This window comes from Danio rerio, chromosome 13 (genome assembly GCF_049306965.1).
Source record: "Danio rerio strain Tuebingen ecotype United States chromosome 13, GRCz12tu, whole genome shotgun sequence".
Taxonomy (NCBI): Eukaryota; Metazoa; Chordata; class Actinopteri; order Cypriniformes; family Danionidae; genus Danio; species Danio rerio.
In genome coordinates this window covers 53,190,001-53,211,345 of record NC_133188.1, presented here as the reverse complement: position 1 = coordinate 53,211,345, position 21,345 = coordinate 53,190,001, and the positions used below count along the sequence as shown (strand labels likewise).

General features: G+C 34.7%; 1 protein-coding gene and 1 long non-coding RNA gene across 2 annotated transcripts in view; one reads left to right on the top strand and one right to left on the bottom strand.

Annotated features, from left to right (window-relative positions):
• Nucleotides 1-14,798, top strand: part of LOC141377083 (uncharacterized) — a 160,927-nt gene extending 146,129 nt beyond the window's left edge. Inside the window, exons 2-3 of the long non-coding RNA XR_012389003.1 lie at nucleotides 12,420-12,526; nucleotides 12,755-14,798. This is a non-coding gene — a long non-coding RNA (uncharacterized lncRNA). The remainder of the gene's footprint in view (nucleotides 1-12,419; nucleotides 12,527-12,754) is intronic.
• LOC100331556 (signal induced proliferation associated 1 like 2) overlaps nucleotides 1-21,345 on the bottom strand; it is an 823,625-nt gene that overhangs the window by 110,138 nt on the left and 692,142 nt on the right. The gene's annotated exons all lie outside the window — the stretch shown is intronic.

Here is a 21,345-nt window from a genome sequence, read left to right as displayed (position 1 = left end):
ATGCAATCAGCCAGACATAATTAACAGCACCACTGGTAGGTGTGCGTGGCAGGAAAAGTGGTGCAACTGGGCTCTTTTATGCGTGTTATGCAACCAGATTTCAGTTTGTTTGTATGACTCACGGTTATTTTAGTAAATGAATCTAAAAACTGTTGGTCCTAAAATAAAGTGAATAAAATAGAATAAAGTAAAATAGAAAAAAATAAAACAAAAATGTAAAGTAAAATAAAATCAAGTAAAACAAAATAAAGTACATTTTTAAAAAATCCAATTAAATTAAAATTAAATAATAATAAACAATATTAAAATAATTAAATTAAAATATATAAAATAAAACAAGACAAAATTAAATTAAATTAATAAAGTAAAATATTAATTAAAACAATATAATAGAAAATATAAATAATTACAAAATATAAAATAATAAAATTAAAATAAAATAAATTACAAAATCACAATAAATGAAAAACTTAACAAAATTAACATTTACTGAAATATTTAAAGCAATAAAATAATAATTAGCAAAACATTTATAAATAAATACTCATTCTGACAAACACTTTAGTGAAAACTAAAAACTGTTAGTCCTAAAATAAAGTATAAAATAAAATATCAAAGATCAATCAAAATATAAAGTAGATTTTAATTAAATAAATAATAAAATGAAAAATAAAATTTTTAAATAAAACAAAACAAAATTTAAATAAGAAAATATTAAAATTAAATAAATAAATAACTCAGTCAAATAAACATTTACTGAAAAATTGAATGCAATAAAATAATAATTAGCAAAAGGTGATGATAAATAAGCTCTCATTTTAGTAAAAGCACTCATTTTTGAAAACTAAAATTGGTTGGTACTAAAATAAAATAAAATAAAATAAAATATACAAGATCAAATAATATTAAATATCAAATAAATTGTAAAATTAAATAAATAATTAAAATATAAGCTTATGAAAAAAAACAAAATTTATTAAATAAAAAATATTAAAATAAAATAATTTACAAAATCACATTAATGCAATAAAATGATTATTAGTAAAAAATAATAATAAATAAGCACTTATTCTGACAAACACATCAATCAAGAGCATGACTTTAGATAAAAATGTGTATATATATATATATAGTGTATATATATATATATATATATATATATATATATATATATATATATATATATATATATATACATATATATATATATATATATATATATATATATATATATATATATATATATATATATATATAAATATCATGATGATGATGATGATAATGGCAATGATGAATTTGTATTTTTATTCATTGCAATTGATTGCTTTTGTATCCAATGTTTGTTTGTTAAAATATCATGTTTGATTTTTTTATGTGGTTTCCAGAAGAGTTAATGTAAGCTGTGCCTAAAATTAAAAGAACTAAATAACACCCCATTTACACGGGGCTTCAGCTTCAATGCTTGTCAGAGGGCGTGTCTGAAGTTGGGGCTGATGCGATCGTCATAGCAGCGTCAGCCAATAAAATTAGTCCGTATTCAGCTACTGCCTGAGCAGATGTATTTGCATACAGAGATTTGATTGGCTGACGCTTCCGTCGGTGCTTGAAAAGTTGATCAAATCCCAATGTATGCAGCGAGCAACGCCTCTGAAGTGGCGCCGACGGATCCACAATGCAGTTCTGCATCGCCTGATGTCACCCATTCAAAGTGAATGGGAAGTGTTGACACTGACGCCCCGTGTGAATGGGCCGTAAGAATTGTAAGGGCGACACGGTGGCTCAGTGGTCGCCTCACAACAAGAAGGTCACTGTTCTGGGTCTGTTGGCATTTCTGTGTGGAGTTTGCATGTTCATGTTGGCGTGGGTTTCCTCCAGGTGCTTTGGTTTCCTCCACGGTCCAAACACATGCGCTATAGGGGAATTGATTAACTAAATTGACCGACGTGTATTTATGTAAATGTGAGTGTGTATTGGTGTTTCCCAGTACTGGGTTACAGCTGGAAGGGCATGCACTGTGTAAAACAATTGCTGGGATAGTTGGCGGTTCATCCCACTGTGGTGACCCCTGATAAATAATAGGACTAAACTAAAGGAAAATGAAATGAAGTAAAAATTGTGTTAAACAATAAAATAAAATAAACACTAACAAAAACGAATAAAACATTGATGAAATGAACTAAAACAGAGCTGAAATGATAAAGACTCATTAAAATGTGGATCTATAATAACTCTGGTATGACTGTTGTGTTTGCACGTAACCGAACAGAGACACGTTGTTTTCTGCGAACACAAAGAGCAGTTTTGAATAACAATTGAACAAACACTTTCACCAAAACAGACCCGTGGCTTTGTTTTGAGCTGGACAGAGTGTTTTGTTCTGCTCTGATGTCAACACACGCATGACCCTCTCGCTTTTTGGCTAGCAGCAGTCTCGTCTTGAAGGAATTGAACAGTAGTATTGGTGGTTTGGATGTGAAGGTGGAAACGTGCTTTATTTTGTGTGTCAGGGCTGTTGAACAGTGCAGAGGAGTTTCACTGTAATCCTGCTCATGATAATTATGTAAGCAGTGTAATGGGTGTGCTGCTTTGTGGTGTTGCACACACACACACACACACACACACACACACACACACACACACACACACACACACACACACACACACACACACACACACACCCAGTCCATTTCCACCAAGCCACCTCCATTAAAGTTAGTGCCTAAAAAACTCCAGAGACTTCAATGAAATTACTTACAAGTGATGTCTGAACTACCATTCATTCATTCATTCATTCATTCATTCATTCATTCATTCATTCATTCATTCATTCATTCATTCATTCATTCAGCCATAAAATCATTTATTAATTTAGTCATTAATTCAGCCATTCATTAATTGAGTAAGCCAAATATTCTTTCATTCATTTATTCATTCTTTTATTCATTTATTTAGCCATTCATTTTCATATAGCCATTCATCCCACTATCCATCCATCCATCCATCCATCGAGTTTGCCAATTGTTCATTTATTCTGTCATTCATTCATGCATTCATTTATTCATTGAATGAGCCAATCATTCATTTATTCATTTATTGAGTCAGCCATTCATTCATTCAGCCATTCATTCATTTTTTAATATAGTCATTGATTCAGCCATTCATTCATTGAGTAAGCCAATTATTTATTTAGTCATTTATTCATTCATTTATGCATTTATTTATTAATTCAGCCATTCATTCATTCATCCGAGTCAGCCATTCATTCATTCATTCATTCATTCATTCATATAGCCATTCATTCAGCCATTTATTTATTTATTTAGTCATAAATTCAGCAATTCATTCAGTCATTGATCAAGCCATTTATTCATTCATTCATTGGGTCATTAATTAATTAATTAATTCATTCAGCAATTCATTCATTTAGCAATTTATTAATTCTGCCATGCATTCATTCATTGAGTCAGCCAATTGTTAATTTATTCTGTCATTCATTCATGCATTCATTTATTTATTGAATGAGCCAATCATTCATTTATTCATTCATTGAGACAGCCATTCATTCATTCAGCAATTAATTCCTTTATTAATTTAGTCATTGATTCAGCCATTCATTCATTGAGTAAGCCATTCATTCATTCATTCATTCATTCATTCATTCATTTGAGTCAGCCATTCATCCATCCACCCATCCATCCATTTATAAATTCATTCATTTATTGAGTCAGCCAATTGTTCATTTATTCTGTCATTTAATCATGCACTCATTTCTTCATTAAATGAGAAAATCATTCATTCATTCATTGAGTCAGCCATTCATTCATTCAGCCAGCAATTCATTCATTTTTTAATTTAGTCATTGATTCAGCCATTCATTCATTGAGTAAGCCAATTATTTATTCAGTCATTTATTCATTAATTTATACATTTATTTATTAATTCAGCCATTCATTCATTAATCCGAGTCAGCCATTAATTAATTAATTAATTCATTCATTCGTTCGTTCGTTCATTCGTTCATATAGCCATCCATCCATTCAGCCATTTATTTATTTATTTAGTCATTAATTCAGCCATTCATTCAGTCACTGAGTAACCCATTTATTCATTCATTCATTGGGTCATTAATTAATTAATTCATTCATTTATTCATTTATTCAGCAATTCATTCATTCAGCAATTTATTCATTCTGCCATGCATTCATTTATTGAGTCAGCCAATTGTTCATTTATTCTGTCATCCATTCATGCATTCATTTATTCATTGAATGAGCCATTCATTCATTCATTCATTCATTCATTCATTCATTCATTCATTCATTCACTCAATTGTAGTGTCATTTTTTCTTCTTCTCACCCTCCAATGTTTTCATTGATTATTCTATTTTTTGTACTGTGTTATATAATATGCTGTGAATGCCATTTTTGTTGACTTGAAGACTGAAATAGAGTCCTATCAGCACAACCTCCTCCAGAATGACACAAATAGCTTATTAAGAATCCAGCTGAAGGTCTCAGTGCGGGGTCATGCATGTGGGCAGCAGTTTGTCAGGAGATTGTGGAGGTGTTGTTGTGTGCTGTTCGTGAACGCAGAAGATAACCCAAAATACAACACAGCACAGAGTGGTAGATACGACAGTGAAGAGCAGACGAACTCCCTCAAATCCTTACATCCAGAAATGCAGCAATTATTGCCTTTCTTCCTTAGTATTTGTCCTGTTTTTTTTTTTTTAGCGCAGATATCTAAATGATATATAAAATGACGCGGGATATTAGTGTGTACATACAATCAAAATGTGCAATATTTATTTTGGTTTAATTGTTGTATTAAGAAAATGTGCATGTGTTCTTTCATGGTGTAGTTTGTTTCACCTAAGACTTAAAAAGTATATGAAAAATACCTACAATCAATATAATTTTTGCAGTGTATGCAACCATAGTTGAATAATATTGGAAAAATCTCAATAGTATCTGGATGCAACCTTGAAGATGCATGCTGAGATTGCATATCAGACACAGTGCACTCAATAGCTGCATTTCCACTGTTGGGCAGTGAGAGGCAGGGCTTTTATCGCGCTGGGCCGGGCCAATCGCCCGGGAGGTTGATTAGTGAGGCCAAAATCATGTCGCGTTTCCACTGTCGGGCTAGTAGCTTGCAGCGCGTCATGCAAACCCCGCCCCCAGAACATCCCCCGAATCAAACGTCACACAACCCGCCCACTTCAGCGGGAATCAGCCAGATAAAGCCAACCATCGCATCGTCACGAAACCATTAAAATGAAGACAACCGAGACAAACAAATGACCCGTTACTGTACAGCATTACATTATATGTCTATACACACATGCCTGTATGTTTCTATTCATTACATTCATTTACTCGCCGACCAACTGTTGGCTTCGAACATCGAGTGGTCCTGCCACTAACAGAGGGACCCAGCGCAGTGAGCGCACCCATCCATATTATAAAACCCACTGAAATTTTTCATTAATAACTCGGTGAAAAAAATGTCTTTTATAACATCCTCGTTTAGATAGACGCTGTCAAACAATCAGCCCAAATGCTCCGGAGAGACCTGAAACCTACTGATTTTTCCCTATAGGCTTTATGACACTTAATTGGACATTCCCCTTTATTTAAGGATGTTTGCGTATTGTATCTTAAATAAAGGAAAGTGTTCAGTGTTTCAGCACGTAGGAGCAAGTAATAAAATATAGCCTATATTTCGTTGTGCTCAGCAGCTCTTCACTAGTAAAGCTCTTCATGTATTTAAGAAAAAAAAAAGATAGCCTAGCCTACAGAAAAAAAAGTTGGCTAGTTTCTGCTTTTTCTCACCGAAAAAATGCTCTGTTTGCATGATTTGATTAATATGATCGTATCCAAATACTTAATAAATAATATTTCAAACCTCCTCCGGTGTTAATTGTTTTTTAAAAAATATCTCACGTCTTTTTTTTCCAGATAGGCCTTTGTAAAATGAAAGTTTAATATGGCTTTAAATGGTTTAATTCATGTATTGTATATATACCTTAATTGGTTTAGCTTTTGTTAGTTTTATATCGGTTTATTTATTTAATGTGATTTTATTATATCCGATATTTGTAATTCTTTTAATTATTTCAATATAGCGTAGGCTATTTTATCACGATATGACACTATTGGTTTGAGCCTACAAAAGTGGACGTGAAATTTGTTAAGTTTCATGTCTTTCTGTTGTATTCATATTGTGTATTCTTTCCCAAAAAAAAAAAAAAAAAAAAAAAAAGCTGCTCGCGGCATTAACAGAGCTGAAAGGGAGTGCTCTTTTGCTCGGTCTCACACATATACATGAATCTAAACACGCACAAACACACCTTTTAAACTTGACAAAAACTCTCGACAACCTTTACTGTCTGCTGTGTCTTTATGGTGTAAAGATTATTATGCGTTCGAGGTAGACGCAGCAAAGAAAAGTCACTTATAACTTAAAATAGTATTATTTTATGCTGCAGCCTTATGCTGCGTTAACACCAGACGCGGAACATGCGTCAAACGTGTCAAGCGCGAGTGATTTACATGTTAAGTCAATGCAAACGTGCAAATAGACATCCTGCGGTGTGATACGCGCGAATGATGAGAATTGCGCGAATGGCGCAGTGCGAATGGCGCCGCATGAATTGAGCGTTTTGCGCAATTGACGCTAATCTATTGAGTTCGAAAATCTGAACTTCAGCAGACATTCGCGCCGTGTTAACCAATCAGCAGCTTGCTCTTGTGGGGGCGTGATTGTGACGTATTGCTTGTTGTCGTTGTTCCAGGGGAAATCCTCCAGCCGACACCGGTTCATCACAGTTCATCAAACTGGGCTGGGCTCAGTCAGAAGCACCGCTGAAAGCTTCTGTCAGCCAGGTTTCTGGAGGAGTTTATGAGCTCACAGAGCTCACACTTCGGTTCTGAAGTAAATTTGACACGCGAATGAAGTGAGTAACCTCAAATGTTCACGCGGCTATTTACGCGCGAATAGTGCGATTTATCCGCGCTTTCTGCGTCTGGTGTGAACACATTACATTTAAAAAGGGAAACATAAGGGCGATCATAAGCAAAAGACCCCAGCCTTTAAGGCTAGATGTTTTCTTTTTCTTATTTGTTTATTTGTTTGGCGCATGTACTCGTGTACGATCGGAAAACTGTGTCCGCACTCCACCTCTCCTTTCACTCCGCCCCGAAGCCGCAGATGGCCCTCTTTGGCCCAAGGTATTCGGCGGGCCAAAAAAGGCCGGCCGCTGACCCCATGAAAGCCCCGCTTTGGCCCGATTAGGCCCCGAAAGTGACAGTGCAAACGTGACTGGCCTTGGCTCACCTTGCCTCGCTCGCTTTAGGTGCAATAAACGCAGCTAATGGAACTATAGACATCAATGTGAGGGTTAAGGGTGGGGTCAGGTGTGTGCATTAAAAAGCATTGCATGCAGCTCAGATTACAATGCACAGGGTCTACATCCAGACCCGTCTCAAAAAGATGACATTGCAATACATTACATTACACTTACATTTAGTCATTTAGCAGACGCTTTTATCCAAAACGACTTACAAATGAGGACAAGGAAGCAATTTACACAACTATAAGAGCAACAATGAATAAGTGCTGTAGGCAAGTTTCAGGTGTGTAAAGTGTAATCCAGAGAGGCAATTGCAGATTAGGAAGTGAAGTGGAGACTAAATAGTTGAGTTTTTAGTCGTTTCTTGAAGACAGCGAGTGATTCTGCCGTGCTGATGCAGTTAGGGAGTTCATTCCACCAACTGGGCAGATTGAACGCGAGAGTTCGGGAAAGTGATTTCTTCCCCCTTTGGGACGGAACCACGAGGCGACGTTCATTCACAGAACGCAAGTTTCTGGAGGGCACATACATCTGCAGAAGTGAGAGCAGATAAGAAGGAGCAAGGCCAGAAGTCGCTTTGTAAGCAAACATCAGAGCTTTGAATTTGATGCGAGCAGCAACTGGCAGCCAGTGCAAACGGATGAGCAGCGGAGTGACATGTGCTCGTTTAGGTTCATTAAAGACCACTCGTGCTGCTGCGTTCTAAAACATCTGAAGAGGTTTAATAGAGTTAGCTGGAAGCCCGGCTAGTAGAGAGTTACAGTAATCCAGTTTGGAGAGAACAAGAGCTTGAACAAGGAGTTGAGCTGCATGTTCAGATAGGAAGAGTCGGACCTTTCTGATGTTATAGAGTGCGAATCTGCAAGATCAAGCAGTTCTAGAGATGTGGTGTTCTTTGCGATATATACATTGGGGGAAATTGAACACGTCACCATTATTCTCAAAAAACATATTTCTAAAGGTGCTGTTTACTTGAAATTTTCATGTTGATAGCAACCAAAGAAATCCATATATGCAGAGACAACACATTAATCAGTTTACAAATTAAGTTATGAGTAATAAAATGAAATGACCCAGGAAAAAAGCATTGAACACATGAAGAAAGGGAGGTGTAGCTCGGCAGTGAAAGCCCAGACAGCAGCTGAAATCTCTGCCCTTCTTCAGTGTTAATGAACATCAGCTGCTTCAGTCCAACATCTACATGAGCCGGAGGATGAAGATGAAACCAGGGTGGACATTTCAGCAAGACACTGATCCAAAACACAGCCAAGGAGACTCTCAGATGCTTTCAGAGAAAGAAAATCAAGCTGTAGAATGGCCCAGACAACCACCTGATCCGAATCCAATAGGAATACACCTCCCTTTCTTCATGTGTTCAATACTTTTTCCGTGCCTCATTTTATTTTAATACACATAACTTCATTTGTAAAATAATTTGTTTTGTTTTCTTTGCATATGGATTTTCTTTGGTTGTTATCAACATCTGGGGAAAGTTTTAAGTCAACAGCACCTTTAGAAATATGTTTTCTGAGGAGAATGGTGACGTGTTCAGTACTTATTTTTACCCGCTATATGTTTACTTGGCCCTACAGCATGTATGTATCTGGAATCAGCCAGTTCGCAGCTTGTCTGTATGTTGACCCTCAGCTGAGCTCTCTGACAATGTGGGATGTGATTTATTACTGACAGCAGCTTCAAAGGAAACAACGAACGGCGTGTCGCTTTAAAGTGGAGGTGTCGCCTACCACAAATAGCGCAGAGCTCTACTTCAATGTGTTTTAGCAACCCGTCTCGGCTCTGTGTGTTTTAGCAACCTTATTCTGTTGTGTGTGAAGTGCTGGTTGCTCAGAGACCTTTATTCTCTAGTGTCTCGCTTTTGTTTGAGGCACAAATACGCCGTGCAAACATTCAGACCGGCCCTGTGTATGTCACTGTCTCTGAATGAAAAAAAAAAGAGCCACATGAGACGATTGGCTGCAGTCAGAATGATATGAGTGAAGTCTGATACTGTAATGCGGCATGAGCTCATGCAGGACAGCTGAGATCTTTGATTGAAGTCGTAAGCTGTGTGTTTCCAGCAGGGCTGCACAATATATCGTTTCAGCATCAGTATGGCAGTGTGATCATTCGCTATAGTCACATCGCGAGTCTACGCAACGTTGAGTCTGGACTATAATTGATGATTGCGCAGGTGTTTTTTGAGGCCTGTGACTGATTTTAAAAGCATTCAGGCTTAAGAAACTGTAACGTTTGTAACTTTGACTGATTAAAATGATAAGTTTTATTGAATTGTTAATAAAATTAAGACTATTTAGTATTATTTTACATTTAATTATTCAGCTACTGTTTACATACAGATCGACTTCTCAGAAAACAATCAAAAAGATGCATGTACATAATTAAGTAGAGAAAACCTTTTATCCTGTAAGAAAAAAATGTGAAAAAACTACAAAGGAAACACATTTACAGAATGTCATCCATCCATATTTCCATCCATCCATCCATCTATCCATCCATCCATCCATCCATCCATCCATCCATCCATCCTTTTTCTTCGTCCATTTATAGTTTTAAAATTATCCATCCTTCCATCCATCTAGTCACCCCTTTCTTAATTCAATCATAGTTCCATAATCCGTCCATCCATCAATCCATATTTTTCTTCATCCATTCAAAATTTCATCCGTCCGTCAATCCATTCATCCATTTTCTTCATCTATTCATAGTTCCATAATCCATCCATTTATCCTTTTCTTTATCTATTTATAGTTACATAATCATCCATCCATCTATTCATCCACCCATTCATCTATCCACCCTTTCCTTCATCCATTCATTGTTCCATTCATCCATTTTCTTCATCCATTCATAGTTCCATAATCCATCCATCCTTTCTTCATCCATTCATAGTTCCATAGCCATTTATCCATCCTTTTATTTGTTCATTTTTTGTTCCATTATCCATCCATTCATTTATCAATCCATCGTTTCCTTCATCCATTTATAATTTCATAATCATCCATCCATTCATCTATCCACCCATTCATCCATTTCTTCATTCATTCAAAGCTCCATAATCCATCCTTCTATCAATCCATCTTTTTCTTTATCCATTCATAGTTCCATCATCCGTCCATCCATCCATCCATCATTGCTTCACCCATTTATAATTGCATAATTATCCATCTATTTATCTATTCATCTAGCCATCCTTTTCTTCATCCATTCATAGTTCCATAATCCATCCACCCATTTTTTCTTCACCCATTTATGGTTCCATAATCATTCTTCCATCCATCCATTCATTTATCTAGCCATCCTTTTCTTCATCCATCCATTGTTTTCTTCATCCATTTATAATTCCATAATCATCTATCCATCCATCCAATCATCTAGCCATCCTTTTCTTCATCCATTCATAGTTCCATAATCCATCCATCCATATTTTTTCACCATTTATAATTCCGTAATCATCCATCCATCCATCCATCCATCCATTCATCTATTTATACTTCATTCATTCAAAGTTCTATAATCCATCCGTCATCTCTCAATCCATCTTTTCCTTCATCCATTCATATTTCCATAATCCATCCATCCATCCGTCCATCCATCCTTTCTTCAACCATATATAGTTCCATAATCATCTATCCTTTCATCCGTCCGTCCATCCATCCGTCCATCCATCTTTTCTTCATCCATTTATAGCTTCATAATCATCCATCCATCCATCCGTCCGTCCATCCATCCGTCCATCCATCTTTTCTTCATCCATTTATAGCTGCATAATCATCTATCCATCCATTCATTTGTCTATCCTTTTCTTCATTCATAGTTCTGTAATCCATCAATTTATCCCTCAATCCATATTTTCCTTTATCCATTCATAGTTCCATCCATCCATCCATCCATCCATCCATCCATCCATTCATCCATCAATCTGTCGTTTTCTTCTTCAATTCACCGTTCCATAATCATACATTCATCCATTCATCTAGCCATCTTTTCTTCATCCATTTATAGTTCCATAAACCATCCATCCTTTCTTCACCCAATTATAGTTCCATAATCATACATCCATCGTTTTCTTCATTTATTCATAGTCCCATAATCCATCCATTCATTCTTTTCTTTATCTTTTTAGTTCCATAATCATCCATCCATTCATTCATCTATCCATCCATTTCTTCATTCTTTCATAGCTCCATTATCTATCTATCTATCTATCTATCTATCTATCTATCTATCTATCTATCTATCTATCTATCTATCTATCTATCTATCTATCTATCTATCTATCTATCTATCTATCTATCTATCTATCTATCTATCTATCTATCTATCTATCTATAGTTCCATCTATCCATCCATCCATCCATCCATCAATCCGTCGTTTTCTTCATCCATTCATCGTTCCATAATCATACATTCATCCATTCATCTATCTATCTTTTCCTTCATCCATTTATAGTTCCATCCTTCAATCCATCCATACATCAATCCATTCACCATTTCCCAACTTTTTAAAATTCATTATTCATTTAATTTTATTGATTTAAATATTAATTAGCAAAAATCTCTTTTGAAACTTGTACTTCTCTTAAAATATTGGACAGTTGAATATTAAATGAAGATTTATTCAATTGAGAAAATATTGTTTGCAATTTGACCAGTATTGCTATCGGCATCAGCCAAAAACCTTTGAAATCATATTGGCCCAGAAAAATCCTGCGGGTGCATCCCTATTATATGATGTCTGCTCCTGGAGACATCAAGCAGCAATTTCAGACATCCAACATGAAATCTTTATTATTTCAGAATATGAGAGTGAATATGACAGCGTGAGTCTCCAGGCTTGTCAGATTGTCAGTACAGAAGGAAAGAAACTCAATTTGACCTAAAATAAGGATACGAAACGCCCGTACGTCGAGACAGAGGCTAAATAATTTAGCAGGAGATAAAGCCTGTCTTTAAAGCAGAAGCTGAAGGTCTTTTACTGCATGCAGTTTAATGTGCTGCTGAAGTCGACTGAGTGTTTGTTTATTCTCCAGTTCTCTCTTTCAGCTGGTCCTCAGAGTCTCAGACGTCTGATGATGGAGTCCTTTAACACTGGAAAGATGCAGACCATCGTTTAAAGAGCAGATCTTCTTTTGGGAGACTCAAGCTGACAAGTAAACAAACACACCATCAACACACACACACACTGTGGGAATGCGCCACATGGCAAGCAAGTTGCTGCATAGCAAGCATCAACATGAAATTATTGGAAGCTGTTTTAGAGGCAGATTATAATTATATGGAGTGAGTTTTAAATTTGTGTGAGTGTGAGTGCGTGCATGTGTGTGTGTGTGTGTGTGTGTGTGTGTGTGTGTGTTGATTCCCTGTTTTTAATCTGCCAGATGTCAAAGGTCAGTGCTGGTCTCTTCGTGGTGTTTTCAAGCATCGACTTCCTGTTCTTCACTCTTTAATCTGAGAGACGGATCAGTCTGATTGAAGCAGCACAGCCTTCAGATAATACATCCAGACAACCTGAGATCAACACCAGCTTTAAGCCCTCACACACTGTGTGTGTGTGTGTGTGTGTGTGTGTGTGTGTGTGTGTGTGTGTGTGTGTGTGTGTTTGCCTTTGCGCTTGTGTGCATGCATGTGTTTGTGCATGTCTGTGTGTGTGTTTTTGCTTGTTTGTGTGTGCAAGTCTATATATGTGCATGTTTGTGTTTTAAATGGAATTCTGCATCCTTTGCTTTGATTCTAATGAGAATCTTATTCAAATCAAAACATCAAAGACAACACATCACTTTTATTCTGCTTTCTTTCTTTCCTTTACATTTTTATTTAGTCATTTAGCAGATGCTTTTGTCCAAAGCAACATTCATTCATTCATTCATTCATTCATTCATTCATTCATTCATTCATTCATTCATTCATTCATTCATGCTTTTATTCATTCATTCATTCATTTATTCAATCACTCATTCATTTTTCATTATTTTTTAAAATTATTTTAGTCATTCATTTCGTTTTAGTCATTGTTTTTTTTTCATTCATTTATTTATTCATTCATAATTTCATTCATTCATTTTCTTGTCGGCTTAGTCCCTTTATTATTCCGGGAATGAACGCCACAATAGAATGAACCGCCAACTAATCCAGCAAGTTTTTACGCAGCGGATGCCCTTCCAGCCGCAACCCATCTCTTGGAAACATCCACACACACATTCACACACACACACACACACACTACGGACAATTTAGCCTACCCAATTCACCTGGGGAAACCGGAGCACCCGGAGGAAACCCATGCGAAGGCAGGGAGAACATGCAAACTCCACACAGAAACGCCAACTGAGCCGAGGTTCGAACCAGTGACCTTCTTGCTGTGAGGCGACAGCACTACCTACTGCGCCACTGCCTTGCCCATTCATACATTATTTTATTAATTCAATTCTTTATTTGTTTGTCTGTTCATTAATTTGTAAATTCATTCGTTTGTTCATGCATTCATTATTTAATTAACTAATTTCATTCATTCATTCATTCATTAATTAATTCATTCATTGTTTTATTGATTCAATATTTCATTCACTCATGCTTTTATTCATTATTTTATTAATTTCATATTTTAATATTTAATATCATTTTCATATTTTAATATTTTAGTCATTCATTTCGTTTTAGTCATTGTTTGTTTTTTTATTCATTCATTCATTCATTCACTCACTAATTTATCCAGTATTGTATTGTTTTATTCATTCATTTTTAAAATTAATTCATGCTTTCATTTGTTTTTTCGTTTACTTGTTCATTATTTTATTCATTCATTTATTGATTAATTCATGCTTTTGTTTGTTTGTTTGTTTGTTCGTTCAGTCATTCATTTTATTTATTCATTCATTATTTTATTTGTTCATTCATTGTTCAATTTATGCATTCTCTCACTCATTACTTTATCCAATATTATATTGATTGTTTTATTCACTCATTATTTAATTCATTCATGCTTTCATTCCTTCATTTGTTTGTTAATTTACTTGTTACTTAATTTGTTCCTTTATTCACTCATGCTTTCATTCATACGTTTGTTTGTTCGTTTGTTTTTTCATTTGTTTGTTCATTCATTCATTCATTCATTCATTCATTCATTCATTCATTCATTCGTTCGTTCGTTCATTCATTCATTCATTCATTCATTCATTCATTCGTTTATTCATTCATTCATTTATTGTTTAATTCATTTATTCCTTCATTCACTTATTCATTTATCGAACATTATATATTTATTATTTTATTCATTTATTCATTCATGCTTTCATTCATATGTTTGTTCTTTTACTGATTTCACTCATTTATTTATTTTTTCTTTCATTCAATCGTTCATTCATTCATTTATTTATTGATCAGTTTGAATGCTTTTGTACATTGAAAAATAAAGAAATGTTGTCATTAATAACTATTGTCATTTGAATGAATGATATTACAATTTTATCTTCTGTAGTATTGAAAATAGTATTGAATGATGATATGGCATGGAAGTAAGAAATTCCAGTATCAGGAAAATACTATCTGCGTGTGTGTGTGTGTGTGTGTGTGTGTGTGTGTGTGTGTGTGTGTGTGTGTGTGTGTGTGTGTGTGTGTGTGTGTGTGTCTGTGTCTGTGTGTGTGTGTGTGTGTGTGTGTGTGTGTGTGTGTGTGTGTGTGTGTGTGTGTGTGTGCGTGTGTGTGTGTGTGTGTGTGTGTGCGTGTGTGTGTGTGTGTGTGTGTATACACGTGAATGATTTGCACTGTCTAGAGCAGCTTATGTTTAATCTGTTGTTAACTCTGTTTGTGTGTTTCTCGTCTGCTGATCTGAGAACAGTAAAGCAGCATTTGTTCCGCTGAGGATCAGAGTAATTGAACACGGGAGACACTGAAGTCATTCCCACAATCAAATCCCATCAGCTCTAAAAGCAGAACGGCAGATAAACGAGGAGCAGGAGATTACAGGAGCCACGGTATAATGACTGATCCATCACACTGACCACTGCATCTGTACACAAACACACACACACACACACACACACACACTGAAGAACACACAATCACTGGAAAGGGATAGTTTACCTGAAAATAGAAGTTTTAATTAATATTTATGTTTCCTAAGTTTGCTCAATTTTTAAGCTTTTTCATGCAAAAAGCTGATCATTCGTTCATTTTTATTCATCATTAATATTTGTTAATTCATCCTTTTATTAATTATTCATATTCATTCATTCATCCTTTTGTTCATTAATAATGTTTGTTCATTCATCCTTTTAATCCTTATTCATATTTATTCATTCATCCTTTTATTCCTTATTCATATTTATTCATTCATCCTTTTAATCATTATTCATATTCATTCATTCATCCTTTTATTCATTCAAGCTAAAAATGTTTTACCTTTTATTGAATTAACATTACACAACACAACACAACACAACACAACACAATACAATACAATACAATACAATATAATATACCATTCATTCATTCATTTATTTATTCACTCTGTCATTTTTTAAATAATTCATCATTCCTTTTATTCAATCATTGATTCATTTAGTCATAGTTTTAATAATTTGTACATTCATCATTTATTCATTTTTTATTCATTTATTTATTATTTAATTTATTGATTCATTCATTCTTTTATTTACATAATAAAATATAATATAATATTCATATTATATTCATTATATTCATTCATTCTCTCATTTGTTCATTCATTCTTTTATTAATTAATTTATTTGTCATTTTATTTATTCATTATTTTATTCATTCATTCTTCAGTTTAGTCATTCATTCATTCATTTTTTCATTCATTCATAATTCTATCCAAGCATCTGTTCAAATAGTGGAACTATTTTATTCATTGAAATAATTTGTTGAAATTTAATTAATTCATTTATTATAATTCATTCATTCATTCATTCATTCATTCATTCATTCTTTTATTTACATAATATAATATAACACAATATAATATAATATAACATAATATAATATAATAAAAACAATTCATTCATTAATTCTCAAATCTGTTCATTCATTCATTCATTCATTCATTCATTCATTCATTCATTCATTCATTCATTCATTCATTCATTCATTCACATAATATAATATAATATAATATAATATAATATAATATAATATAATATAATATAATATAATATAATATAATACAAGCAATTCATTCATTAATTCTCTAATTTGTTCTTTCCTTCCTTCCTTCCTTCCTTCCTTCCTTCTTTCCTTCCTTCGTTTGTAGGTTTGTGAGTTCGTCCGTCTGTTCTTGTACCATACAGGCATCTGTTCATATAGATCCATCCATATATTCTTCTTTGTTCATTTATCTATAGCTTAATCATCCATTCATCTGTATTTAATCCAACTCTCTTTCAACTGTCCATTCATGCCACCATCTCTTCCTTCATCATTGGACACTGGACTCATTTGAATTATTTTTCAAATATTTGTAATTTTTTCAACAAATCTTTAAACAACAAAATTGGTACATTTTTGAAAAAAATAATTACAATTTCTGTATATCTGAGAGGTGTGGATGAAGATCTGCTGTAAAGGTGTGTATGGTGAAACACACACACACACTCACACACTCCAGATGCTGCACACTTGTCATCTATTCTCCATCCATATGTTTTGTTCTGCTTTTCGGCTCACTTGACAAACGAATGCAGCTTCGTTTCCTTCTGTTTTTGCTTTTTGATTTCTAGTTTTTGTCTTGTTGTCATAACGACACCTGAGCTGTCCCACAATGCATCTGGCTCCACAGATGGGCTTCATTTTTGGGCTCGTTCCTTTATACTTCACTCCAGTCTTGGGAATTTAATTAAGGAAGTCAAAGACATGCGCTGGATATTGAGGATATTTCTGCCCGGCACCATTCTGTCAAACTGTCAGCATATGTGTGGACACACTGTTTTTAGCTCCGGCTGAGGTTCAGCGAGTTCACTGGACAATTCACTCCACTGGATTTTTATTGTATAATATATATATATATATATATATATATATATATATATATATATATATATATATATATATATATATATATATATATATATATATATATATTTACATCCAATATATACACTCACCGGCCACTTTATTAGGTACACCTTACTAGTACCAGGTTGGACCCCCTTTTGCCTTCAGAACTTTCTTAATCCTTCGTAGCATGGATTCAACAAGATTCTGGAAATATTCCTCAGAGATTTTGCTTCATATTGTCATGATAGCATCACACAATTGCTGCATGTTTGTCGGCTGCACATCCATGATGCCAATCTCCCGTTCCACCACATCCCAAAGGTGCTCTATTGGATTGACATCTGGTGACTGTGGAGGACATTTGAGTACAGTAAACTCATTGTCATGTTCAAGAAACCAGTCTGAGATGATTCACGCTTTATGACATGGTGTGTTATCCTGCTGGAAGTAGCCATCAGAAGAACTGTGGTCATAAAGGGATGGACATGGTCAGCAACAATACTCTGGTAGGCTGTGGCGTTGACACAATGCTCAATTGGTACTAATGAGCCCAAAGTCGGTCACTTAAACCCCCTTTCTTCCCCATTCTAATGCTTGCCTCGAACTGCTGCAGATCGTCTTGACTATGTCTACATGCCTGAATGCATTGAGTTATTGCCATGTGATTGGCTGATAAGAATGTTTCGTTAACATGCAGCTGGACAGGTGTACCTAATAAAGTGGCCGGTAAGTGTTTAAATTACAGCACATCTCTATATATATTTCAGTGTAGACTACACTCTGTAATAATCCAGAAAACATCATTTTCAAGCTCTCACAGAAAGAGTTGTTCAGATGATGTGATTTAACAGTGTGGTGAACTCTGGCCGTGATATGATGAAATGCTTTCCTCAGATCTGTTTTCTTTTCCAGTGGGGAAGCTTATCTGTAAACGAGAAAGAGATATGACTTCAGTCCTGGAGAGCACAGACTCGCATTACAGACGCAAAGCAGCGTGGGAAACCTGGAGTTAAGGATTGCACAATGCATCGTGGGACATCATCTGCTCTGTGTCAACACGACCCAATGAGACTCTAGGTCAGAATGCTTACATTCAGAAACATACGAGCACAAACATTAATTAAATTTAATTAAATGGAAATAATAATGTAAAAAAAGAGTATTTCAATTACATATGTAGTTAAATATCTAGACCAGGAAAGAAAACCTAAAATAAACGTGACAATTAGTATTTATGATCTCAGATTGGTGGTTTTAGAGAGTTTTTTGTTGTAGACTGTTCTAGACAAGAAAACCTCAAATAAAACTAATGTTTCTGTCTTCACATTGGTGGTTTTAGAGAGTTTTTTTGGTGTAGACTGTTCTAGACTAGAAAACTACAATTAAAAACCAATGTTTCTGTCTTCAGATTGGTGGTTTTAGAGAGTTTTTGGTTGTAGACAGTTTTAGACTAGAAAATCTACAATAAAAACCAATGTTTCTGATCTCAGAAATGGTGGGTTTGTTGAGTTTTTGATTGTAGACTGTTCTAGACTAGAGAACCTACAATAAAAACCAATGTTTCTGTATTCAGATTGGTGGTTTTAGAGAGTTTTTTGTTGTAGACTGTTCTAGACAAGAAAATCTCAAATAAAACTAATGTTTCTGTCTTCACATTGGTGGTTTTAGAGAGTTTTTTTTGGTGTAGACTGTTCTAGACTAGAAAACTACAATTAAAAACCAATGTTTCTGTCTTCAGATTGGTGTTTTTGGAGAGTTTTTGGGTTGTAGATGTTCTAGACTTAAAAACCTACAATAAAAAACAATAGCTGCGTCCCAAATCGCATACTTATGCACTATTCTACGCCATTTTGTAGTATAAATAGTGTAAGTAGTGTGTTCACACTGAAAACTCAGTGCACTTTAATTACTCGGATGATGCACTCATTCAGCCGCTAAAATGTAGTGTGTAATGATGGACACTTCACGCACTCAACGACCGCAGGTTTGCTTACGTAGGGGAAGGGGCGGAGCTATCGGGCGCACATGTTGAATAACTTTATTTTGGATGGTGAAAGCAAAATTCTCCTACGAGAGTGATTATAGCGCCTCCCGATGGTGAATGCGGCAATACTCACGGCAGGTATTATTTGATAATTCGGTCGTTTATTTCACTGATTTGGCAACCGTCAGACGTCATCAGGGAAACGGTTTGAATTTCCGCTTAGTAAAAAACCATTAGTGTGCCATTTGGGACGCCACTACATACATATACTATCCTGTTGAGTGTGTAAGTGCATAAGTACATAGTGCATGAGTGCATAGTGTATAGTGTGCCATTTGGGACGCAGCTATTGTTTCTGATCTCAGATTAGTGGTTTTGGAGTGGTTTTTCTAGATTAGAAAACTACAATAAAAACCAATGTTTCTGTCTTCAGATTGGTGGTTTTAGAGAGTTTTTGGTTGTAGACAGTTTTAGACTAGAAAATCTACAATAAAAACCAATGTTTCTGATCTCATATTGGTGGTTTTGTTGAGTTTTTTGTTGTAGACTGTTCTAGACTAGAGAACCTACAATAAAAACCAATGTTTCTGTATTCAAATTGGTGGTTTTAGAGTGTTTTTTGTTGTAGATGGTTTTAGACTAGAGAATCTACAATAAAAACCAATGTTTCTGATCTCATATTAGTGGTTTTGAAGAGTTTTGGTTGTAGACTGTTCTAGACTAGAACACATCAAATAAAGACTAATGTTTCTGTCTTCAGATTGGTGGTTTTAGAGTGTTTTTTGTTGTATATGGTTTTAGACTTGAGAATCTACAATAAAAAACAATGTTTCTGATCTCAGATTAGTGGTTTTGGAGTGGTTTTTCTAGATTAGAAAATCTACAATAAAAACCAATGTTTCTGTCTTCAGATTGGTGGTTTTAGAAAGTTTTTGGTTGTAGACAGTTTTAGACTAGAAAATCTACAATAAAAACCAATGTTTCTGATCTCAGAAATGGTGGGTTTGTTGAGTTTTTTGTTCTAGACTGTTCTAGACTAGAGAACCTACAATAAAAACCAATGTTTCTGTATTCAGATTGGTGGTTTTAGAGTGTTTTTTGTTGTAGATGGTTTTAGACTAGAGAATCTACAATTAAAACCAATGTTTCTGATCTCAGATTGGTGGTTTTGGAGAGTTTTGGTTGTAGACGGTTCTAGACTAGAGAACCTACAATAAAAAACAATGTTTCTGTCTTCAGATCGGTGGTTTTTAAAAGGTTTTGGTTGTTGACGGTTCTAGACTAGAAAACCTCAAACAAAAATGTAAAAATTAATATTTTCGTTCTCAGATTGGTGGTTTTGGAGAGTCTTTGGTTGTATATTGTTCTAGACTATAGAAAACCTCAAATAAATGTAAAAATGAACGTTTCTGTCTTCAGATTGGTGGTTTTGGAGTTTTTGGTTGTAGATGGTTCTAGCCTAGAGAACCTCAAATAAAAACATTAAAAAAAACAAGAATTTATTTTCTCCAAAACCACTAATCTGGGAGTTCTATTGGTTGTAGACTGTTCTGGAGTACAAAACCTAAAATAAAAACGAATATTTCTGTTCTCTCATTGATAATTTTGGAGAGTTTTTAACAGTAGATTGCTCTTTATCAGAAAACCTAAAATATTAACATAACACTTTTCTGGTTTTTCCTGGTTTAGATGTTTAACAGCATATGTGATTTGAATAGAAGTTAATTTAGTTGCCTTTTTTATCATTTTTAGTGTGTCCACACCAGCAACTTAACCACGTTTTCAGAAGTCAACATTTAACATGTACAATTTTTAATTTGATTTATTTCTTTCCAAATTGACCAGAATGAGTGTTGTTGAATAGTTAGAATAGAACTTTATTGATCCACTTCAAACGTTGACTACTACACACCAGTTTACTCCAGTTTAGGTGTTGGCAGGGTTAAACCATAAGCCTCTTAGTCTAATTTTAAA